Below are 26,599 nucleotides of genomic sequence, written 5' to 3'. Positions count from 1 at the left end.
TTTCTCAAGGTTTCCCTGCCTATCATGACACTGAGACTTTGGAAGACTATAGACCAGTTATTTAGAAGATGCTCTTCACTCTGACTGTTTGATGCTTCCTCATGATTATTTATCAGACCCTTTGCAACCCCATGGACTGTAGCCTGCCAGGCTCCTCTATCCACAGAATTCTCCAGGCCAGAATACTGGAGTGGGTAGCTGTTCCCTTCTCGAGGGGATCTTCCCAACCCAGGGATCAAACCCAGGTCTCCCACATTGCAGGCAGATTCTTTACCATCTGAGCCACCAGGAAAGCCCTATATATTTTTGGTGGGAATCTCAAATGTGATGCTCTGTTCTCAGGACAGCCTGTAGGTGCTGCATCATTTTGCTTTGTCTCACTTGGTAATGTTCCCCTTGACTAAGCTGTAGTCTGCCAGGTGTCTTCACTGTAAAATCGCTCTTTGTCCCTCTGTGAAGGTGCTTCAAGACAATATCCATTCCTCATCAAAGTTTCTACCACTAATGAATAGCCATGGGTGTTTCTGGCCTGCATTATTACTACGATGGCTGTCAAATGACGTTCTTCTTTTTTAAACATTAATCAGTCAATAATCCACTGTTAGGAGAAGGTCAACTATCATTTTTTTATTCTGATGCTAAGCTTGTCCCTTATTTGGCTGCCTGGCTTCTATGTCCTTTTGAAATGTCCCGATTGTTCTTTCAGTATTTTCTTATTTTCCAGTATAACGAGATGCCTTACATTTATTTTCAAACTTCCCAAATCCCACCCTAGATCAGCCATTTCTCTGAGGAATCCTGGTTCTTTTCCTGGAGCATGGATTTTACATGGCAACATCAGGATGGCACTGGTGTGTCACTGGTCTCAAGTCCCCTCATTGGACAGAGCTAGTTAGTATATGCATGTATGTGCATGCACATACTATACCTTATATTATTTGTTGTTGTTGTTCAGTCACCCAGTCATGTCCGACTCTGTGACCCCATGGACTGGAACACGCCAGGCCTCCCTGTCCCTCACCATCTCCCAGAGTTTGCCCAAGTTCATGTTCATTACATCAGTGATGCCGTCCAGCTAGCTCATCCCCTGACACCCTCTTCTCCTTCTGCCCTCAATCTTTCCCAGCATCCGGGACTTTTCCAATGAGTCATCTGTTCACATCAGATAACCAAAATACTGGAGCATCAGCTTCATACACACATGCATATCTATCTATCTATATATTGAAAACCATGAGTTCAAACCTATACCTCAATTCCAAACTAACACCACAGAGCTAATTCCAGTGTTTTCCTTTTCCTTATTTCCTATAATGAGAAACCTGTTTCTATCTTTAGTATACTTATTTATTCACTCAGTCCCCCAGAAGGTAACCAATTCCTCATCAAACCATCCCCATCACCAATCTTCCTGCAGATGTCCTATTCTCCACCCCACCCCCGGGCACAATGCCTGCACAGATGCCCCGCACACACGGCTTGGGCTCCAACACTTATGCATGGATGTTACTGTCATTACCTCTATCTCCCACCAGGATGCTTTCATCACCTTGATCTCAGCCTTCATGACCCATGGTGGGTTTCATCACCAATACCCACGCAGAGCCAAACTCCTCCTCTCTTTTGGGCTCTGATGCTTCTTGTCAGACTATCCACACACCCTTTGTACCCTCTGAAGCACCACCTCTCCCCCAAAAGTAGGAGGACTTTCGCCTCTCAATTTTAAAACTGGCAATAAAGCCACAGATATCAAAGCAGTGTGACAAGCGTAAAGATTGACATATAGATTAACGGAACAGAATAGAAAGTTCGGAAATAAACCTTTATATCGATATGTATATCATCAATTTACTTTTGAAAAAGAGCCAGAGAAATTCAGTGGGGAGAGGATAATTCTTTTCAACAAATGGTGCTGGATAATGGAAAACAAATGGAAAAATTGGATATCCATGCAAAAAAAATCACGATAGTAATCACCATCTTAGTTCTTTATAACACATCACACAAAAAAACCAACTCAAGATGGATCATGACCTGAATGTAAGATATAAAACTATAAATATTCTAATGTAAACATGAGAGAAAATATTTTTGAAACTGGGTTAGGCAAAAGACTTTTTTTAGATGGAACACTAAAGTTGTGATCTATAACAGAAAAATGGATAAATTGGACTTTAGCTTCCCCACACTCCTCACATGGACTTTCTCCTTTTCCTCCAACTGGCCTTTTACAGCCATCACTGCCAAAGCTTCTGATTCCTTTCAAAGAGACCTTCTTCCCTTGCTGTAACTCCAACACCCCTCCCTGGGTTTCCCAAAAGCTCCCACCTACCACTTCCTGTGCAGAAACCCACTCAACCAACTGAGTTTTAAAACTTCACCTCCAAGGGCACAGATACCACCTGCAACTTGCTCAAGCAATAACACCTTTGCTGTGTCACAGCCCTCCCCACTAACAGGGGCTCACCTTGATCAGCCCTGTCTAAAAGCTTCCAGACAGAGAAGGAAGGAGAGAAGGAAGAAGAACAGACTTTGAACTGAAACAGTCAGTGTTCTACCTGGTTATTCTTTGTATCGTTAAGTGTCTGTGTGGAACACACATCAGCATATCTCCATTAAAAATCTAAGACAAGTATCCTATCTATTCACCAGATCATATATATTCCTGGAAAAAGATAACAAATGCACAGGACAGAATAATGCATCTTATGGGGTTCTCAACAAATATTCATTGGCTAAAAATACATATATTTCCTTTACCAAACACGTAATAGTTCAGTTGAAATCAAATTTCATATCATAGTTTGTGAGAGCTATAAATTATATATTGTGAATAATAATTGATGAATTAAATACATAGAAGGAACTAGATTAATAAATTTAACTTGAGACTATCCCAGAAATTGTTCACTGCATCATTTTGCTTTCTAGCCATGAGCACCAAAAACAATTCTTTGCTCTTAGTAGAAATTTTTAATAAAAAATCTATACTGAATATGTTGTTTTATTTTGAACTAAATCATTTCAATAGGCAGGGTGACACAAGTGTGGCTGAAATCTATGACATTGACTTGACAATAAAATGTCTATTTTTTTTAAAATGATTTGATTTGAAATAGCCATAACCTTCTGTTATAATACTGGCCGCTTAAAATGATTTTCTTATGTCTCAGCATTTGCCAAACTGAAGGAAAATCTATTCTTATAATAAGCCCATACCAAAAATAAAAATTTAAAATAGTCGATGCCAGATATTAGAAGACTAAGTCAATATAAACTATACCATTTTTTATTTAATTTATAATTGAATACCTTCTAAAAACTTCAGTTATGATTTGTTTTAATAGTGAACCTTTGTTATGGTTTCTGCTGGTTTATGGTTATCTAAATATTACGAAAGCCTCATAAACAATGCACCGTATATACATACAGAAAATACTGGAGACAGATGATCTAGTATAGCATTCAGTTTTTGAGGTGATTGGAATCTTTACAAACCAGAAAATGGGGGAGAGGGAGGACTGGAAACTGGTGGAAAGAAAATGGACAGTTTCCATCTATCTACATCCATAAACTAAAACTAGTTCTATACAAAGTGAGACCAAGAAACAGAACACTGGAGAGGGTGCACATGATAATTTAATGGTATGATTTGTACTGCATTGAATGGAACAAAACTGCATTTCTCCCAAACCACAATATACTTGGATACCCTTTGTCTAAATGTCTCAAATGGACACTGCCTTCATTGTGTAGGTTTGGATAAAGAAAAGCACAGGCAGCTCATAACCTTTCTACTCTACAGACTGCATAAATATGAAATTTTGAGAGGCTCGGCCTCTACTGGCTAAATTCTTGCTCAGCTAGTGAAAGCACTAAACTTAATATTTAGCTCCTTTTATTGCAGATGGTCCTGTATTTTATAGCCCTCCTTCTAGAAAGAAGGCTTTTTATCAATTCAACAATATCTCATGATTTTCAGGCTGTTTTTCAGGCATATTCCTTCAAACATTCTGGCAATCCAACAGCAGCTCCAGGTTTAGTTATCATTTGCAACTACCCTCGTCTTTCAGGGGTCTTCCTGGGTGGCTCAATAGTAAAGAATCTGCCTGCAATGCAGGAGACACTGGTTTGATACATGGGTTGGGAAGATCCCCTGGAGAAGGGCACGGCAACCTACTCTAGTATTCTTGCAGAGAATCCCGTGCACAGAGGAACATGGCAGACTACAGTCCAGAGAGTTGCAAAGAGTCAGACTTCACTGAAGCAACTGAACACACACACACTCTACTTCCAAACAGATCCCTGCATCTTTCCAGTCTTAGTCCGGTGATTCTCCATTTTCAAGTATCCTGTAACAATACTGTGATGCTAATCAGATTAGCATGCTTTAATCACTATATTTCTGTGGCTTATTTTCTACTAATTAGAGCTAGTAAAATGTCCTGCTAATTTAATTAATGAAGGCACTCATCTTTGACAGATATCATCTTTCTTGCTTCAACCACAAATTTAAACAGAGCCTGAAGTCTGCAAGTGATTTAATCTATCACCACTGTAGATGGCAGCAACAATGCCTATCTCTGACCAAGGGCACACCTCCATTTCCTCATCAGTTCAGTTCAGTCGCTCAGTTGTGTCCGACTCTTTGCGAGCCCATGACTGCAGCACACCAGGCCTCCCTGTCCATCACCAACTCCTGGAGTCCACCCAAACTCATGTCCGTTGAGTCGGTGATGCCATCCAACCATCTCATCCTCTGTCAGCCCCTTCTCCTCCTACCTTCAATCTTTCCCAACATCAGGGTCTTTTCAAATGAGTCAGCTTTTGCATCAGGTGGCCAAAGTATCAGAGTTTCAGCTTCAACATCAGTCCTTCCAGTGAACACCCAGGACTGATCTCCTTTAGGATGAACTGGTTGGATCTCCTTGCAGTCCAAGGGACTCTCAAGAGTCTTTTCCAACACCACAGTTCAAAAGCATCAATTCTTTGGCGTTCAGCTTTCTTTATAGTCCAACTCTCACACCCATACATGACTACTGGAAAAACCATAGCCTTGACTAGACGGACCTTTGTTGGCAAAGTAATGTCTCTGCTTTTTAATATGTTGTCTAGGTTGGTCATAACTTTCCTTCCAAGGAGTAAGCATCTTTTAATTTCACGGCTGCAATCACCAACTGCAGTGATTTTGGAGCCCAGAAAAAATAAAGTCAGCCACTGTTTCCCCATCTATTTCCCATGAAATGATGGGACCGGATGCCATGATCTTAGTTTTCTGAATGTTGATCTTTAAGCCAACTTTTTCACTCTCCTCTTTCACTTTCATCAAGAGGCTCTTTAGTGCTTCTTCACTTTCTGCCATAAGGGTGGTGTCATCTGCATATCTGAGGTTATCGATATTTCTCCCGGCAATCTTGATTCCAGCTTGTGCTTCCTCCAGCCCAGCGTTTCTCATGATGCAGTCTGCATGTAAGTTAAATAAGCAAGGTGACAATATACAGCCTTGACTTACTCCTTTTCCTATTTGGAACCAGTCTGCTGTTCCATGTCCAGTTCTAGCTCTTGCTTCCTGACCTGCATACGTTTCTCAAGAGGCAAGTCAGGTGGTCTGGTATTCCTATCTCTTTCAGAATTTTCCACAGTTTGTTGTGATCCACACAGTCAAAGGCTTTGGCACAGTCAGTAAGGCAGAAATAGATGTTTTTCTGGAACTCTCTTGCTTTTTCGATGATGCAGCAGATGTTGGCAATTTGATCTCTGGTTCCTCTGCCTTTTCTAAAACCAGCTTGAATATCTGGAGGTTCACGGTTCATGTATTGCTGAAGTCTGGCTTGGAGAATTTTGAGCATTACTTTGCTAGTGTGTGAGATGAGTGCAATTGTGCAGTAGTTTGAGCATTCTTTGGCATTGCCCTTCTTTGGGATTGGAATGAAAACTGACCTTTTCCAGTCCTGTGGCCACTGCTGAGTTTTCCAAATTTGCTGGCATATTGAGTGCAGCACTTTCACAGCATCATCTTTCAGGATTTGAAATGGCTCAACTGGGATTCCATCACCTCCACTAGCTTTGTTCCTAAGGCCCACCTGACTTCACATTCCAGGATGTCTGGCTCTAGGTGAGTGATCACACCATTGTGATTAACTGGGTCATGAATATCTTTTTTGAACAGTTCTTCTGTGTATTCTTGCCACCTCTTAATATCTTCTGCTTCTGTCAGGTCCATACCATTTCTGTCCTTTATTGAGCCCATCTTTGCATGAAATGTTCCTTTGGTATCTCTAATTTTCTTGAAGAGATCTCTAGTCTTTCCCATTCTGTTGTTTTCCTCTATTTCTTTGCACTGATCACTGAAGAAGGCTTCTTATCTCTCCTTGCTATTCTTTGGAACTCTGCATTCAAATGGGTATATCTTTCCTTTTCTCCTTGCGTTCACTTCTCTTCTTTTCACAGCTATTTGTAAGGCTTCTTCAGACAGTCATTTTGCTTTCTTGCATTTCTTTTTCTTGGGGATGGTCTTGCTCCCTGTCTCCTGTACAATGTCATGAACCTCTGTCCATAGTTCATCAGGCACTCTATCAGATCTAGTCCCTTAAATCTATTTCTCACTTCCACGATATAGTCATAAGGGATTTGATTTAGGTCATACCTGAATGGTTTAATGGTTTTTCCCACTTTCTTCAATTTATGTCTGAATTTGGCAATAAGGAGTTCATGATCTGAGCCACAGTCAGCTCCCGGTCTTGTTTTTGCTGACTGTATACAGCTTCTCCATCTTTGGCTGAAAAGAATATAATCAATCTGATTTCAGTGTTGTCCATCTGGTGATGTCCATGTGTAGAGTCTTATCTTGTGTTGTTGGAAGAGGGTGTTTGCTATGATCAGTGCGTTCTCTTGGCAGAACTCTATTAGCCTTTGCCCTGCTTCATTCTGTACTCCAGGGCCAAATTTGCCTGTTAGTCCAGGTGTTTCTTGACTTCCTACTTTTGCATTCCAGTCTCCTATGATAAAAAGGACATCTTTTTGGGGTATTCTAAAAGGTACTGTAGGTCTTCATAGAACCATTCAACTTCAGCTTCTTCAGTGTTATTGGTTGGGGCATAGACTTGGATTACCATGATATTGAATGGTTTGCCTTGGAAAGAAACAGAGATCATTCTGTCGTTTTTGAGACTGCATCCAAGTACTGCATTTCAGACTCTTTTGTTGACTATGATGGCTACTCCATTTCTTCTAAGGGATTCCTGCCCACAGTAGTAGGTGTAATGGTCATCTGAGTTAAATTCACCCATTCCAGTCCATTTTAGTTCGCTGATTCCTAGAATGTTGACATTCACTCTTGCCACCTCCTGTTTGACCACTTCCAGTTTGCCTTGATTCATGGACCTAACATTCCAGGTTCCTATGCAATATTGCTCTTTACAGCATCGGACCTTGCTTCTATCACCAGTCACAGCCACAACTGGGTGTTGTTTTTGCTTTGGCTCCATCCCTTCATTCTTTCTGAAGTTATTTCTCCACTGATCTCCAGTAGCATACCGGGCACGTATTGACCTGGGGAGTTCATCTTTCAGTGTCCTATCTTTTTGCCTTTTCATACTGTTCATGGGGTTCTCAAGGCAAGAATACTGAAGTGGTTTGCCATTCCCTTCTTCAGTGGACCACATTTCTTCATAAACTCCTTTAAATAATGATAGCCATGACCATCAACACTAAGAAACTAGTCTCTCACTAAGCACCTCGAGTGATCTAACCTTGTAATAGCTTAAACTTTTTGGTCCAATTCCATATTCACAATCCCAACATAATACACTTAAGTAATCATTTTAATCAACAAACTTGTCAGATAAAAATGAAATCAAGGAGCCTGTGTATGAATTGCCCATGTGGAACTGAATTAATTAGTTAGATTAGCTAAAGAGTCTATCCAACATCTCATATAAACCCTGCTGTTATCTATATATTCTGAAGTAAACACACCTCAGGTTGACCTTAATTTACAAATGGATCAGTTTTGTAAAACTATTTGCTCAATTATTTTTTTCCCATATAAACGTCATTCCTAGTTGGTTTTCCTGGATGGCTCAAAGAGTATATTTAATCCATAACTACTGTTCTTAACATAAAACTGCTCACTGAAGCCATGCAGCTCTACTTGATGGGCTATGTCCAGACTACTCAGTTTCCTTCCTCTCATCTGCTTTCAAGCCTCCCCTTTGCCAAAACATTTCAAGTCTTTTCATAAAAGCAGTGTCAGCAGAAATACTAAAGCTAATGGTTGGTCCATAGCATATAAAGAAAAAAACAATAATGAATTAGTTAGACTAATGTGAATTTGGAAATAAAGGTCTGTCTTCCCACCAAAATACTGGTAGCTTCTGTCTCCCAGAAGAGTATAGGAAAACATTGTATGACTTGGTTATTTATGCAAAGTAGTGGATCCTAATGTCAGGATGTCTATCTTGTTGAAGGAGCTATAAGGTACAACCTTCGGGTTTGGGTCTATATGACCATTAGGCCCCCTGATGCAAAGAGCTGACTCATTGGAAAAGACCCTGATGCTGGGAAAGATTGAAGGCAGGAGGAGAAGGGGACGACAGAGGATGAGATGGTTGGATGGCATCACCCACTCAATGGGCATGAATCTGAGCAAACTCCAGGAGGTAGTTAAGGACAGGGGAGCCTGGCGTGCTGCAGTCCATGGGGTCACAAAGACTTGGACGAGACTTAGCAACTGAACAGCAATGACCACTGTGCTGTGCTTAGCCACTCAGCCATGTCCGACTCTTTGCGGCCCCATGGACTGTAGCACACCAGGCTCCTCTGTCCATGGAATTCTCCAGGCAAGAATACTAGAGTGGGTTGCCACATCCTCCTTCAGGGTTCTTCCCAACCCAGGGATCGAATCCAGGTCTCCCACGTTGCAGCAGATTCTTTACCGTCAGAGCCACAGGGGATGCCTGAACAACGACCACTAGGATCTCTTGAAACTACATAGCTCTAAACGTAAATCACGTGAAGTTAGGCAAGAATGGAATTGGAAATCCCTAATTGTTCTTATTGAGGGAACATTTTTGTTCCTTTGGGATTCCTCAAAACTTTGTGATCTGAAGGAAAATTATAAGGAACCATTTTATTTCTCTGTATTCTTTTCTAGGAGTAGCTACTGGATGGTACATGGGTCCCAATGGATTAGGAAGCTGTGTTAGAGTCAGTTCCAATGACAAAAAACTGTTGCTTTGAAATAACTGGTTTGGCATATCCAGAAATGTGATTCTCTTTACATTCAAAGCATTTAATTCCTCCAGGTTGCTAGAAACTGTGGTGGATGGACCCAGTAACACCTTCAATTAGTTCCTATATAATCTTCTATTCTCCTTTGGTAGAGCCCTCACAGAGGATGCTGATCTTGGCTTTGTCACTTGCTTAACTAATAAGACATTAGCAAAAGTGATGTGAACAGAGATTTCAGAAGTCTTTCCTCTTGCTGTTGTGGCTACCCTGCTGCCATGGGAACAAGCTCAGTCTAGTCAGATGTATGATGAGAAACACATGGCCCACTTACCCACACTGCCCCAGCTGACACCCAGTTAACCTCCAGAAGCAGAACAGTCACGGTGACTGGCAGCTGACCACAGACACATGACCGAGATCAGGGGAAAAACTGTTCTGTTAAGCACATCTCAGAATGCTGACTCAGAATTGTAAGCCAAACAAACGGTTGTGTTTTAAGCCACTAGTTTTGAGGTGGCTTGTTATGTTGCAAAGATCAATTTACATGAAAGCACTTTTTCATGATTTTTTATAATTCTTTTAGGACTAGAAATTAAACTATTTCCTATGGTGGAAGGAGTATTACTAAGGTAAGATTTGGCTCCACTTAGAAAAAAAGAGCAGAGTAGGAGGACTTTATTCAATCTCAAAACTTCCTATAAAGCTACAATAATCAAGGCAGTGTGATTAGCATAAGGACCGACACATAAATCAATGGAATAGAATAGAAAATTCAGAAATAAACCCTTATATTTATGGTCAATTGATTTTTGACAAAGAGCCAAAGAAATTTAGGGGGAAAGAATACTTTTTTTCCAACAAATGGTGCTGAAATAATTTGATACCCATATGTAAAAAAATAGCAACAGTAATCATCATCTTAGCTCTTTATCAGATGCCACACACAAAAATCAACTTAAAATGGATCATAGACCTAGAGGTAAATGAAAAATTTTTAAGAATTCTAATGAAAACATGAGAGAAAAGCGTTTTTGAAAGAGGTTAGGCAAAGATTTATTAGATATGACACTAAAATTATTATATATGAAAGAAAAATTGATGAATTGGACTTCATCAAAATTTCAAAACTTTTTTCTAAATTTTAAAATTAAATACCAGTCACAGATTAACAGAAAATATTGCAAATCATATATCTCAGAAAGGACTTGCATCCTGAATCTATAAAGAGCTTCTACAGCTCAATAATAAAAACCTCCAGTTGAAAAATAAGGAAAGGATCTAGATAGACATTTGTCCAAAAAATAAATCTAAATGACCAACAAGCATTTGAAAAGATGCTCAACATCATAAATCACTAGATAAATGCAAATCAAAATCACAGATACCACTTCACACACCCTAGGATGGCCATAATCAAAATTCAGACAATAAAAAGTACTGCTGATGAAAATCTGGATCCCCCTGCCCATTGCTGAAGCAAATGAAAAATAACGCAATCACTTTGGAAAATTATTTTTGTTTCTTAAAAAAGGTTAAACGCAAACTTATGACACAAAAATTCCTTTATTGGCTATCCATCCAATGAATATTGGCCATTCATCCAAATGAAAACTGACTTTCGTACAAAGATTTGTACCTGTAATGCTCACAGCAGCACATTCACAATAGTCCCAAATTGTGAGCAATCTGAATGTCTATCAACTGGTAAACTGATTGAAAAAAAAAATGTGGTATTCCCATACAATGGAATAGCATTCATCAATAATAATTTAAAAAACACAAGCTACTGGTACAACACTACAGGTAAACCTCAAAAATAATATGCTAAGTAAAAGAAGCATTTAAAAAATGGCATTGTATTCTCTTATATGATATCTATAAATTTCTTTTTTGTTGTTGTTCAGTCACTCAGTTATGTCCGACTCTTTGCAGCCCCATGGATTGCAGCATGCCAGGCTTTCCTGTCCTTCACCATCTCCCAGAGCTGGCTCAAACTCATGTCCATTGAGTCAGTGATGCCATCCAACCACGTCAACCTCTGCCACCCCTTTCTTCTTTTGCCTTCAATCTTTCCCATCATCAGGATCTTTTCCAATTAGTCAGTTCTTCACATCAGATGGCCAAAGTATTGGAGCTTCATCATCAGTCCTTCCAATGAATATTCAGGGTTGATTTCCTTTAGGACTGACTGGTTTGATCTCTTGCCTTCTAAGGCACTCTTCAGGGTGTCTTCTCTAGCACCACAATTCAAAAGCATCATTTCTTTTGTACTTAGCCTTCTCTACGATCCAATTCTCACATCCATACATGACTACTAGAAAAACCATAGCTTTGACTGTATGGACCTATACCACCCACAAAGTGATGACTCTGCTTTTTAATACAGCCTAGGATGTCATAGCCTTTCTTCCAACGAGCAAGTGTCTTTTTTATTTTCAGCAGTGATTTTGGAGCCCAAGAAAATTAGATCTATCATTGTTTCCACTTTTTCCCCTCTTATTTGCCATGAAGTGAGGAGACAAGATGCCAGGATCTTAGTTTTTTTAATGCTGAGTTTTAAGCCAGCTTTTTCACTCTCCTCTTTCACCCTTATCAAGAGGAAAAGTGAGGTTACTGAAGAAAAAAAAGGGAAATAAAAAAATTTCCAGAAAAAAATGACAATGAAAACACAATTCAAAACCTATGGGATACAGCAAAAGCAGTTCTAAGAGGGAAGTTTATAGCAATATGATCCTACCTCAAGAAATGAGAAAAACATCAAATAGACAAGCTAACTTTACACCTACAACAACTGGATAAAGAAGAACAAAAAAACCCAAAATTAGCAGAAGGAAAGAAATCATAAAGATCTGAGAGAAATAAATGAAAAAGAAATGAAAGAAACAATAGTAAAGATTAATAAAACTAAAAGTTGGTTCTTTGAGAATATAAACAGAATTGGCAAACCTTTAGCCAGACTCATCAAAAAATAAAGGGAGAGAAGAATCAAATCAACAAAATTAGAAATGAAAAAGGAGAGGTTACAATAGAAAATGCACAAATACAAAGAATTATAAGAGACTATTGTGAACAACTCTATGGCAATAAAATAGATAACCTGGAAGGAATGGGCAGATCCTTAGAAAAGTTCAATCTTCCAAGACTGAAACAGGAAGAAGCAGAAATTATGAACAATCCAATCACATGCACTGAAATTGAGGCTGTAATAAAAAATCTCCCAAAAAACAAAAGCCCAGGACCAGATGGCTTCACAGGAGAATTCTATCAAACATTAGAGAAGAGCTAATGCCTATCCTTCTAAAACTCTTTCAAAAAACTACAGAGGAGGGAATACTTCCAAACTCATTCTATGAGACCACCATCACCCTGATACCAAAACCAGATAAAGACAACACAAAAAAAGAAAACTACAGGCCAATATCACCAACAAACATAGATGCAAAAATCCTCAAAATTTAGAAAACAGAATTCAGCAACACATCAAAAAGCTCACACACCATGATCAAGTTAGGTTTATTCCAGGGATGCAAGGATTCTTCAATATATGCAAACCAATCAATGTGATACACCATATTAACAAATTGAAAGATAAAAACTATACGATCATCTCAATAGATGCAGAAAAAGCCTTTGACAAAATTCAGCACTCGTTTATGATTAAAACTTTTCAAAAAATGGGCATAGAATGAGCCTACCTCAACATAGTAAAGGCCATATATGATAAGCCTATGGCAAAAATCATTCTCAATGGTGAAAAACTGAAAGCATTCCCCCTAAGATCAGGAACAAGACAAAGGTGTCCACTTTCACCACTATCAACATAGTTCTGAAAGTCCTAGCTACAGCAATCAGAAGAGAAAAAGAAATAAAAGGAATCAGATTGGAAAAGAAGAAGTAAAGGTCTCACTGTTTACAGATGACATGATACTGTACATAGAAAACCTTAACGATAGGATCAGAAAATTACTAGAGCTAATCAGTGGATTTAGAAAAGTTGCAGGATACAAAATCAATACACAGAAATCACTTGCATTTCTATATACCAACAATGAAAAATCAAAAAGAGAAATCAGTCCCCTTCACCATTGCAACAAAAATAATTAAATATCTAGGAATAAACTTACCTAAGGAGACAAAAGAACTGTACACAGAAAATTATAAGACACTAATGAAAGAAATCAAAGATGACATAAACAGATGGAGAGATATTCCATGTTCCTGGGTAGGAAGAATCAATATTGTGAAAATGACTATACTACCAAATACAATCTACAGATTCAATGTGATCCCTATCAAATTGCCAATGACATTTTTCACAGAACTAGAACAAAAATTTTCACAATTCATATGGAAACACAAAAGACCCCAAATAGCCAAAGCAGCCTTGAGAAAGAAGAATGGAGCTGGAGGAATCAACCCTTCTGACTTCAGATTATACTATAAAGCTACTGTCATTGAGACAGTATGGTACTGGCACAAAAACAGACATATAGACCAATGGGACAAGATAGAAAGCCCAGAAACAAACCCATGCACCTATGGGTACTTTATTTTTGACAAAGGAGGCAAGAATATACAGTGGGGCAAGGACAGCGTCTTCAATAAATGGTGCTGGGAAAACTGGACAGCTACATGTAAAAGAATGAAATTAGAACACTTCCTAACACCACACACAAAGATAAACTCAAAATGGATTAAAGACCTCCATATAAGACCAGAAACCATAAAACTCTTAAAGGAAAACATAGGCAGAACACTCGATGACATAAATCAAAACAAGATTCTCTATGACCCACCTCCTAGAGTAACAGAAATAAAAACAAAAGTAAACAAGTGGGACCTGATAAAACTTAAAAGCTTTTGCACAGCAAAGGATACTATAAGCAAGGTGAAAAGACAATCCTCAGAATGGGAGAAAATAATAGCAAATGAAACAACTGACAAAGGATTAATTTCCAAAATATATAAGCAGCTCATACAACTCAATACCAGAAAAACAAAAACCAAATACCAGAAAAACTCAACTCAATACCAGAAAAACAAACGAAAAGTGGGGAAAAGACCTAAGACATTTCTCCAAAGAAGACATACAGATGGCTAACAAACACATGAAAAGATGCTCAACATCGCTCATTATTATAGAAATGCACATCAAAACTACAATGAGATATCACCTCACACCAGTCCGAATCAGTTCAGTTCAGTCACTCAGTGGTGTCCGACTCTTTGCGACCCCATGGACTGCAGCATGCCAGGCCTCCTGGTTGGAATGGCCATCATCAAAAAGTCTACAAACAATAAATGCTGTAGAGGGTGTGGAGAAAAGGGAATGCTCTTGCACTGTTGGCGGGAATACAAATTGATACAGCCACTATGGAAGACAGTATGGAGATTCCTTTAAAAGCTAGGAATAAAACCACCATATGACCCAGCAATCCCAATCCTAGGCATATACCCTGAAGAAACCAAAATTGAAAAAGACACACGTATCCCATTGTTCACTGAAGCACTATTTACAGTAACTAAAACATGGAAGCAACCTAGATGTCCATCGGCAGATGAATGGATAAAGACGTTGTGGTACATATACACAGTGGAATATTACTCAGCCATAAAAAGGAACACATTTGAGTAAGTTCTAATGAGGTGGATGAACCTATAACCTATTATACAGAGTGAAGTAAGTCAGAAAGAGAAAGATAAATATTATATTCTAACACATATATATAGAATCCAGAAAAATGGTACTGAAGAATTTATTTACAGGATAATAATGGAGAAACAGACATAGAGAACAGACTTATGGACATGTGGAGAGGGGAAGAGAGGGTGAGATGGAAAGAGTAACATGGAAACTTACATTACCATGTGTAAAATAGAGAGCCAACAGGAAGTTGCTGTGTGGCTCAGGAAACTCAAACAGGGGCTCTGTGTCACCCCAGAGGGGTGGGATGGGGAGGGAGACGGGAGGGAGGTCCAAAAGGGGGGATATATGTGTACCTATAGCTGATTCATGTTGAGGTTTCACAGAAAACAACAAAATTCCGTAAAGCAATTATCCTTCAATAAAAAATAAGTTAAAAAAAAAGGGAAAGTGAATCTATGGGGCAGAAAGTAATCGGTGTGTGCCTTGGGCTAGAGGTGGGAGATGAGATTGACAGCAAATGGGCACAGGGAACTTACTGGAGTGATGGAAACATTTTTAAACTGGGATGTAGTGATAATTACACTGTTCTATAAATCCACTAAAAAAAAAATCAATTTTCACGCATGCCTGCATTTTAACATAATGTAACTAATACCTTAAAAAAGCTTGGCTGTTAAAAAAAAACAGACTAACTTTGGACTTCCTCTTGAAAGAGAGGAAAAAAAGGAACTGGTAAATATGAGAATAAATGTGATTTGGAATTTGCCCATAGACAAATATAGTTTTTAAAAATCGACCGTCACCTTCTGTGTATGCGTGTGTATGTGAGTTAATGATCAACATACTGAAATGATAATATTATTCTTTTCTTTTGGAGTTATGCTAAAGTGAACACTTTCATAGCATAATCACTCCCAGCAGGGGAGATTGGACAGCAGGGAACTTGTGGCTGCCCGCAACGTGTCTAGGAGGCCAGCAGGAGGACAGATGATGTAAGCATAACAGGTTGTAACCGTATCTGTGAAATCGCTTTCTCTGGCCCTCACCCAGTACCCACCCTGTCAGCGCCCATCAGCACATCTGAGCACTGTCAGGCCCCTCTGTCTGTCCAGACACCCAGCATCAGATTCAAGTGAGGAACATGAAGGTGGTCTTGAAGGAGCATGTGGTTCCATTTTGCTGATTTGGTCCAGTTGTTTGAAAACACATTGTCTTAAGTAGCATGCTATTTATCATATTTCACTATCTTTCAGGAGAGATTTGAAGAGGAAAAAAAAAAATCATACTTTTTCCTGATGTAATCTTACTTTCCCAAATTTGAGAAATAAGCTGTTTCATTACTTTTCAATGGAAAAGAAGATTGCACCCTGTTTTTGTTTCACAACATTTATAAGCACATGTGTTGTTGTGATAAATTAAACCTGGCAAAGATTAAGGGAAAATTCTCCACCTAAGTGATCGTGCAGCTTCAGGCAACATCCATAGGTCAGCTCAACTATCCCTCTGCCAAAGACATACTGTGCTTAAAAAACCACACCCAGACAAATGAAAGTTTATTCTATTTTTAAAGATTTCCTGGGGAGAGGATCATAGGAATTTTTGCCCCTTAAGGCATTTAGTCTGTCTGAGAAATTCATTTTACATAGGAGCATGATAGAAACAAAAAGAATATGATTGTCTGGCTGCCAAATGCAAGGACTTTTATTATTATTATCATCATTCTGAAATACAGAGGACAAAGTGGAAGATAAAATTCATGCACTATGTCTGGTGTTCTTCTGATTAATGAAACAGACCCTTCTATTTTGTTAAGGTTAAGTAAGCGAGCCGAGCCAAGAAGCTTAGTTTTGCATTTTAATTTTAGGGACTCTCAACAATAATAAGGCTGCTGAACATAAAAACGTAAGCCAAGAACTGTTTTCTCTAGAATTCTACTATGTTTTTCCCCAGCTATTACACTGAAGAAATCGTGGTTTAGCTAGTAAGAGATAGGTTCATAAATTTAAAGTATTTATGGGTCATTCTCAATTATTATTCTGAGATACTGAACATCCTCCAGCATAAATGGAAAAGTCAGCTCACAAGTGGTTTAAAATGAGAAAAACTGAATAACCAAAAAGTCATTTGAATATATATAAAATATAAATAAGCTTCTGGGCACATTTTAATTTAAAAGAAATCAATGTTTGGCTAAAATAATTTTAATTACTCAAATTGCCCGTTGTCATTATGAGCTTCATTCTTTTTCTAATTAAGGGTGATCATTTGCTCAAATTGTCCCCCTCTCGGTGGGTAATGGGCAAAAACTGACCTTGTGAAAAGAACTCACTTCCATAAAAATGAATCTCTCTCTACATTTCAGTTCGTGATTAAAAAAGACAAACAAATAAATGGGGGAAGGGCAGAGGCGTGGTGTGGAGGTTGAACCAGCTTTCTAAATGCCCAGGTCACCAGAGAAAAAGTTTATTCCGTGCATACCTAATGAAAGGGCAAGAGCAGAGAACCAGCCAGGATACAGCCTGTCTGTCTGAACGAAGACCCAGTTTGCTGCCCAGCTCTGCCCTGATCTGGGTCACAAGCACCTGCAGGAGGCAGACCTGCAGGAGCTTCCTGCTTTCTTCTCTTCATCACCGCTCCCTCACTTCCTTTCCCTCACCTCCATCCGCCCATTAAACCCAAGAGTATGAAAACTGCAGAGTCGAATTCTGTCTAGGGTAAATATTTAACCCTTATCTCACTCATATTTGCCATCACACTCAAAAGGTATTCCCATACATATTAGTCATTTTACTTCCTGGTAAGTCATGTACATGGTGTTTTTAAGAAGAGGAGGAGTATGCTGGGAATGGTAGACACCAGCGGGTCTGTGGAGCTGAATTGGTTGGCAAGGGCCTGCCCAGAGTTTTGAGACCAAGCCGATGGCTTCTGCTTCGTAACAGTTATATCAGGAAGAAACCCAGATGAACCCACCTCTAAGAGGGAATGAGGAAACCGGAGGATGGGGTCCTGACAGGAAAAGGGGGCCCCAGTAAGGAGGTAGTGACCACACCACTTACTGCCCAAGAGCGAAGAGAAAGCAGGTGCCATCTGCTGACTTGGAACGCCAGGGGCCGTGGATCTGCCCAGGACTGGGTGGAGGTTCGTGTGAAATGAGAAGCATGTGCCATCGAGGACCTGGGTGCTCATATGCCCTTTCAGTTCAGTTCAGTCGCTCAGTTGTGTCCAACTCTTTGCAACCTCTTGGACTGCACCACGCCAGGCCTCCCTGTCCATCACCAACTCCCGGAGCTTGCTCAGACTCATGTCCATGGAGTCGGTGATGCCATCCAACCATATGCCCTTTGCATGTGCACAAAAACTATGTACACAGGCCAGTCTAAAGATTCCACACAGGAAATTTCAGAGTTCTAAAACAGTGTGGGTATAAACTTGCTTGGAAACCTTTGATTGCCTTAGAAGTAGCACAACATTCAAAGTTGAGGAAAGCCTGAGATAAACATTAGTTTTCATGGGTTTCATCATAAGGCTTTCTCCCCCCGCCCCCTACTTTACAGAGAACCTATTGAACAGAGATGAAAATATTCTCTTTGAAGTTTGGTTAACTCACTGAGGATTTGAATAAATTTTCATAACTCTAGGTTAAGGAGAATATGCAACAAGCTAGAACATTCATATAAAACATGGATAGCCATATGCAGAAGGGGCTAGAAACTGCTGCAGAAGATTCTGAGTCTGTTGGAAAGAAGAGGTTTCTACAACAAAAGTTGCGATACTTTATCTTGAAATGATGATTATTAAGCCCATCCTACAAAGTATTTTTAAAAATATTTAGTTAATTAATTAACTTAGCTGTGTCAGGTCTTAGTTGGGGCACACAGAATCTCAGGTCAAGCATGTTGGATCTAGTTCCCTGACCGGGGATCGAACCAGGCTCCCTGCATTGGGAGCACAGAGTCTCGGCCATTGGACCACCAGGGAAGTCCTCCCACAAAGTCTTTAAACAGAGTATAAATAGTACATTCAGATAGAGAATAAATAGTACAGTCAACAAGACTAAGCGACTGAACTGACTGAAATAATACATTCAAGCCTAGAATTAGAATCTCTTAATTAAAAATCCCATGTGATTTCAATATGTCAGGAATTGTATACTTTGCATGAGCTTTCTGTTTTAAACATCACAAGAATTATTTCAAATGGTCTTTAGTAGTATTAGTATGCTCAGTCATGTCCAACTCTGCCACCCCATGGACTGTAGCCTGCCAGACTCCTCTGTCCATGGGATTCTTCAAGCAAGCATATTGGAGCGGAGTGCCATTTCCTCCTCCAGGGGATCTTCCCGAACCAGGGATCAAACCCACATCTCTTAACATCTCCTGCATTCGCAGGCAGATTCTTTACCATTAGCACCACCTGGGAAGCCCATTATTATTACGATCATCAACACCACCATCTAACAAATACACTGAAACTTAGAATGATGAAATAAATAACCTAGAATTATTGACCTCATGATTACAAGAGTAAAGATTTGAGCTCAAGTTTACTCAATGTTAAGAATTTTGCTTTTTTATTTCCCTATTGTGATTTCCAAAGATGGATTTTTATGAATGCCTGATGACTCTCAGCTCAGGACATTCCCTGTGGTAATGATTACCACAGGCTCTCAGCCGTGAAAGGCTAGGACTTTGATCATAGCTGATGTCAGAGTTTTCCCACTGGAGCCTGGGAGAATTCAGGGACCCAGATGAATATGAGCCTGCAAAACTAGTTGTCATGTGTCTATAAGGTACTGACTTCATTCCCTTTCTCCCACATTTATTCCCTACATCTACCATGAAGTCTCAACAGGTATGTAGGTTTGAGTTCCCACCTGTCTTAGGTGAGGTTCTCTGGGAAACCTATCTTGAGATGGAGATTTGCCCTCAGGGAGTTTCTGGGACAAATACCCCGGGGAGAATTGAAAGAAGTAGGATTGGGTGGATGAAAGAGTTCAACTGTGATGCAGTTCTAACAACAGCTTGCAAACCCTTCAGTTGCCAACATTCTCAGAAGTTGGTAGAATAAATGCTTCTGTTTGTGGGTAAGCAGCACTCAATTGCCACATACGCATGCCTTCAATGCATCAGCTGACCACCAGCTTGACTCAGCAGACATGGCTAATTCAGCAAGCAGTAGACTCCCCCTGGGGGATCAGCCTACCAGCAGTGGCAGGAGCAGCCCTAACTCACCCAGACTCACTAGCTCCAAGAAGCAGAGCTGAACATGAAGTGCTATATTTATTAAAGAGCCAGATGTGGAAACAGAGAAAATCACCAGCAAGGATTGAATGGTATAGGTTAGTGGACCTGATGAAGGTTACAGTCTCTGCTCGAATTAGAGATGCTCTGTGGAAGTGGAACACTGTGCCCGGCCCTCCCTTTGGCCCTGAACTTCTGACAGGGGCTCCATAGAACATCTGAGATGGGGAGAAAAGCAGGAAAATGATTTGATATCACACCCAGAGTGAGCCAATACAGTACATCCAGACACAACCTGCTGTAATAGCTCATCATGGATTAAGAAGCTAATTTCAGGGTTAGATACATTCTTACATGTCACACTGAAATTTATTCTGTTAAAGAGTGTTGCTAGAACACTTTCACTAAATGTTTTCCATAGATCAAATGTTAAATCCAATTACACCCTAAGGTTCTCTGTCTACAAGTAAAGAGCATGGCCTAGAGAACTTTCATTCAATCAATAAAAAATTTATTGCTCACCTACTATGTACCAAGTTGGGTTTCCCAGGTGGCGCTAGAGGTAAAGAACCCATCTACCAAAGCAGGAGATGTAAGGGTTCCATCCCTTGGTCAGGAAGATCCTAGAGGGCATGGCAACCCACTCCAGCATTCTTGCCTGGAGAATCCCATGGACAGAGGAGCCTAGTGGGCTTCAGTCCATCGAGTCACAAAGAGTCAGACATGACTAACGTGACTTAGTATACATGCATGTACCAAGCATTAGTCCAGTCCCCGGAAACAAAAAATTTTGCTGAAATAGTGCTCTCTGATACAAAAAAAAAAAAATCATGTGTACGGAAGACACATAAACAGCTAGTTAAATAGTGATTTGATAGTGTTACATACAAATTGCTATGAGAGCCCAAAAGAAGAAGTAATCAGAGAGACATGACAATAACACCTTTGGAAATAATGGCAGGTGTGGAACTGATTGTCAGAAGCATACTTTGCACTCCGAGGGCCCCTGTAGTCTAGCAGCCCTTAAGCTAACACCATTGCTGTTTTTAATGTCATCCTTGCAGAGGTGGCAGGAGTAATGGTAACAGAAAAAGCAGAGAGAGAGAAATACTTCAAGTAAGCTAGGTTTTCTGAAAGTTTTCTCTACAAAATCTAAACAGAACTTGACATTTGCCTTCAAAGAATGCAGTTATAAAAAGAACTAAGCACAGTTAAACCACTCAATCCTCTACACATTTTTTTTTCTTTTGTAGTAATCTCAGCCTTTCTGATTTACACATACCTTATCATCAAAGAAAACTGACCTTGATTTCAAAACCACAATTTAATGACTCACCCAGACCTACCCCCACTCCACACCCCACCCCAAAAAAGGGCTTCCTTTAAAATTAAAGAACTGTTTCTTGCTTTAAGGTTTCATGCATGCACCAACAGCTTAATTTTTGTTTAGAGTTTTCTAGATGGCATCTAGGAAACAGGAAAGGACTCACCTCTCTGAAAAGCAACGTAACGTCTGGCTAGGTGTTTATTCCGCTGCCTGGGAAAATGATTTCAGATGGTTCGTCGTGGATCGCCCAGACTTCCTCAGCTCCCGCCCGCTCTGGCGAAAATTCCTTTCCTGGGGCGGTAAGTTGAGAGGAGAGCTATGTAACATTAGACCAGGAGCACCTGTCCTCCAGAGCTTCCAGTGGATTCTTCATCATGAGCAGCCTAGAAGCAAGAGTTTAGAGTCACACTTTTTTCCATGCAGGATGTGGTCAAATTTGGAAATTTTTAAATGAGAAAAAAAAAAGGTATGTAAATATTTTAATCTTAGATAAAAGTTGACAGGGAGGGGAAAGGAATCAGGAGAGATGGAGAAACATTTCTACTAGTTTAGGACTTTGAGTGAGGCTTGGAGAGTCATGCACTCTAAATAGCTGGGGACAACCTTCCAATAGAGTTCTCAATGCACTGTTAATGTTGAAAAGAATTCAATAAGTGATATTTTTACACAAAAACCTTTGTTTGCATTCTATACTCTCTATTATTTGATTCTTATGAGACAAACTTTTCAAAAGAATGAACATTTGCCAAAAGAATGATAAATAAAAATATATGAAAATGTTCTCACGGGGAACACCCACTCTGTGACATCTCATCTAGCCGGGGGTACATCCCTCCCATGATACATATGCCTTGTGTTTCCAGCAAGCACCGGTCTCCTTTTGGCCTCCTGAGATTGGGACGACTTTGGCTACAGGGCAAAGGCAGAAAGGAGATCAAGGCATGCACAGAAACAATAATCGGGGGAGACAAACTTGAATTCCACAGCAGTTTGGCAGGGCCAGCAGAATGGCCCAGCGCACTGTCTGCCTCGGCACGCAGTTCAGCTGTCTGCTCCGACAGAAACCTCCCCACGGCAGCCTCTGAAGCAGACACACACTGCTGTCACTCAGCCACACCCCAAAGCAAGCACTCTTCCATGTGAGCTGATAAACGTATGAGAAATTACTGTTGGCAAATGAGTTTATTAGAGTCCTTTGAGAATCATAATAATGCTAATATGAATACTTCCATTTGCTGGGATTCTAGGACATGTCAAGCATTGGAATGGGCACTTGAAAAACATCACCTCTAATTACAATTCTGTAAAATAAGTTACCCATTCCTTAGAAAATTAAATGCCTCAAGGTTAAACGACTAAACTGTTCATGTAATTACCAAGTTGCAGAGGTTACATCTGCACCTAATATTTCTGATTCCCTTAGATTTTCACAACATCGCTGTGGACTCCGTAAATAATGATGGTGTCAGGTGTCATTCGTTGAGCACCTATTGTGTACCTGGTGTTCCACTATGAACTGTATGTATTTCATTGTATTTAATCCCCAACATAGTCTTTGATATCAAGGAATGTTATTTCCATTTAAAGAAATCTCTTACAAAGGTAAAATGTTTGTCTAAGTAAGGTTTGGGGACAGTTACCTGCATTACTGCAGGCATAATGGATCTTTGTTTCCTACATTTGTTCAGGAAATAGACTGAATGCCATGTTGTCTACATATAGATAATTCTATAAGGCTCTCTCAAAATATCAGCTAACATGGTGCTCCTTGTACATCTTTTACTCACAAAGAATGACTGCATGAAACTAGTGACAACGATGGAGAGAACAGGCTTCGGAATCATCCCAAACTGGTTTAGAATCCAGGCTGGGTCATTTTTGAGTTCCATGATGATCCTGTAGCCACTATTTAATCTTTCCAAGTTTCCATTTTCTTAGTTGTAAATTATAGATAATAATAGCCAACTCCTAAGTATTTATATTGGACAAATCAAGTCAGGCAATGTCCATAAAACCTCTAGAACAATGTTTGGCATCTACTACATTTTGGCATTTGCAAAATAATTGCTAGCTGTAGTGATTTTAAATCAACAATAAAAAAAAAAATCAACAATAATCACATTTTATTGACTGCATCAGTTAGAATTCAATAGAGCTGCTTTAAGAGGGAAACAATTAGCAGTGCCTAACAAAAATAGATAAAACTTCTGTCACATGTAAAAAAGCACAGATCAGAGACCAGGACATGTTTGGTGACTCCATGGTGTCATTAAGGAGACCCAGGATGTTATCTTTGTTCCATTAGCTAGACAATTGCTTTCATTCTCAGGATTACCTAATGGTCTAAGGTGATTTCTGAAGTTTAAGCCAGCTCATCTGAGTCTTGTGTCTAAAGGAGAAGACCAAAAAAAGAAACCCCTTGAAGCCAGGTCAGCTCCCTTAAATCTACCTTCCCACGATTCCCACGCAATTCATCTGCTTCCGCTTCACTTACTATTATAGTCCTTAGTTACATAGCCACACTGCACTACAGGGAAACGAAGATATACAGCTTTTATTCTAAGAAAAATTATGCCAGCTAAAATGATTAGGATTTGTTTCTGAGGTGGAAGGGGAAGACAGATGGTGGGAAAGGTAACTGATGGTCTCTGCCACACTGGACAAGAATGATATTACCATGATTGGAGCAGGTCAGGGCTGATGGAATATTATCAATATCTTAGATCCATCTTTTTATCTAAAAGATGGTAAATGCTCATCCAGGGAGATAATAGGATGTATGAAGGATTGCCTGATGAGTCAGAGGCAATGCCCAAACAGAACTCAGATCTCCTCACTGCTGGTTCAATACACTTTCCATCAACTTTGCTATCTTTCTAATAAATGACTTTTTTGTTCTTAAAAAAATCTTTTAGAGGGATAGGACTTAGATCTTTATTTTAAGGCTTCTAGTTCTTGTTTCATCCTTCACATTGGTGAACAGTGGTCAATATTCAATTTGCCATTATAAATTCTATTTATAATCACTAACAGCCATTTTACCAAGGCAATAAATACAATTCTGTTATTTGCTCTACAGATATTATTGTCTAAGCCTTTAATTATTCTGTTATTCTCCTCTGAGCTCATTTTATTATTCTTACAGTCTAACATTTATCCTATGAAGATGCATTTTGCCCTTCCTGAGGTTATAGCCAGGGAAATATTATAGAGTGTAATTTTCAAGCTTGTGTTTTTATTAAAGGAAATTTGGTTTGCAAGTTTCTATCTCATTTAAACTAAAATGTGAAATACTAATGTGCTGTTTGATATCTATGCAATCCTGAGGGCCTTTTAAATAGGCTTCAGAAAAAAACTTATTTTTAGAAGAGGAAGATATGTAATGCTAAAATCACCCTAGTAAATGGACACAAGCAGTGAAAGATTAGAATTAAGTGCAGGCCAGTAAATTTTAAATGAATCCTAAATTAGAGTGATTTCTCTAGTTCCTAATTAAAGAGGTTTTAATCACAGACCAAGAATAAAAGCATAAAAGAACATGCAGCATAAGGAAAGAAAGCATAATTATTTAGTTGGAAGAAAGACATGTTAGAAAAAAATCTGAGCCATCATCTTAACTTGTCATACCTTCCAGGCATGCTTTCAAAGGAAAACAAGAATTTCTTTCTGCTCTCTAGAAACTTGGATTTACCTCAATCACAGATTCTTTTGCAAATGAATTAATAAGGAATTCCAAATTTTAACAAGATGTCTTCTCATGGAAAGACGTTAATCCTAAATTCATAAATCAAAGAAAAAAAAGACAAAAAGCTATACAGAGAACCCAGGAAAAAAATCTCTTTTAAAAAATAATATATAAAAAAAAATAATATATATAATCATGGATATTTTAAAAGTTATAGAAGGAAATACACCCAGAGATTAATAGTAAATATGCTGAGTGGCAGAAGAGTGAAGCATTTCCCCCTTTTCAGTCTATGCTTTTTTATAAAGAGAAAAATTTTGTTTATATTTTAATTATAAATGACACAGTTATCTGATGGAAAACCACTGAATTTGAAAGATAATAGGTGAACTCTCAAATGCACATTTTAATGAAAGAACACAAAACACATCTGTAAGGTAGTTAGGATAGGAAAAAGAAAAACATTCAGATCCTACAGGATCTCAAAGAACGAGCCAGAGAGTTCGCAGGGTGGCTACAATCTCTCTTTGGGGATCCTTCTCCTGGCGAAGGGGAATTTGGTTGGCTAATGCCCCTACTAGTCTCTGTTATCACCATATTGATGCTGCTTATGATTGTTCCATGTATTATCAACTGTCTAACCCGTTTGGTCTCTGCCCAGGTCAACAAGCCACAACATGCAGTGCCAGTTCAACAAGGATATATAAAACTATACCTGACCACAGAAAATACCACTCACCCTTAAATGGACACTGCTATAAGGAATTGGAGGCTTGAGACAAGCAAGAAGGGGAGGACCAATGCCCCTCGCCATCCCAGCTCAGCAGGAAGTAGCCAGAGAGACCTCAACGACCCTGCTCCCAAAGAATTGGGCCTCCCATCTCTTAAGGGGTGAATGTTAGGTAGTTAGAATAGGAAAAAGGAGTCCAAAATGGCAGTAGCTAAAAGACAAAGAAAGGGAAAGCCCGTGAAAACAGAACAAAAGAAAACCCACAGACCAGAGTGAGAACTTCAGGTAAAAGAAACACACCCCCTTCTTGGCTATCCCCAATTTGCACAGGGCAGGCTCAGCGGGGAGGAGACAAATGAACAAAAGGAGGAAGCCAAGATGGATTGAGGCCCCTCCTTTGGGGTTGCCTGCCCTCACGCCTCCAGGGTGTACTTACCTTTGCTTGCCAAATAAAACTCTGAGCTGTAACCGAACTGTAACACTGGCCCATCATTTCAAATCTTCGCTGTGGTGAGGCAGAACTGAGGAAATTATGCACCCCCCAACATCTCCAATGACAAGTGGATATTGTGTGGACAGAATAGCCACTGTATTGGGGGAAGTTATGGCTATGTTTATCTAACAAAACACTTGGTCCTTCAAAGGTGCCAGAATTTGTCTACTCGTATTTTTATAAAATTTGAAGAAAAAAAACAATCTTTCTTTTCCAGGTGTCCCCATAATGGTACTATTATTTTAC

At 39.4% G+C, this 26,599-nt stretch overlaps 2 long non-coding RNA genes across 2 annotated transcripts in view; one reads left to right on the top strand and one right to left on the bottom strand.

Moving 5' to 3' along the window:
• Window positions 1-21,776, bottom strand: part of LOC122432570 — a 69,074-nt gene extending 47,298 nt beyond the window's left edge. Inside the window, exon 1 of the long non-coding RNA XR_006266880.1 lies at window positions 21,609-21,776. This is a non-coding gene — a long non-coding RNA (uncharacterized LOC122432570). The remainder of the gene's footprint in view (window positions 1-21,608) is intronic.
• A 44-nt stretch (window positions 21,777-21,820) lies between these two features.
• On the top strand, window positions 21,821-26,316 carry LOC122432571. The gene is made up of 3 exons (XR_006266881.1): window positions 21,821-21,911; window positions 22,869-22,963; window positions 25,792-26,316. It is a non-coding gene; the product is annotated as an uncharacterized LOC122432571 (long non-coding RNA).
• The last annotated feature ends 283 nt before the right edge of the window (window positions 26,317-26,599 follow it).

This window comes from Cervus canadensis, chromosome 31 (assembly GCF_019320065.1).
Source record: "Cervus canadensis isolate Bull #8, Minnesota chromosome 31, ASM1932006v1, whole genome shotgun sequence".
In the NCBI taxonomy this organism is placed as follows: Eukaryota; Metazoa; Chordata; class Mammalia; order Artiodactyla; family Cervidae; genus Cervus; species Cervus canadensis.
Note: the sequence above shows the minus strand (reverse complement) of the source record. Positions and strands in the feature narration are given on the sequence as shown.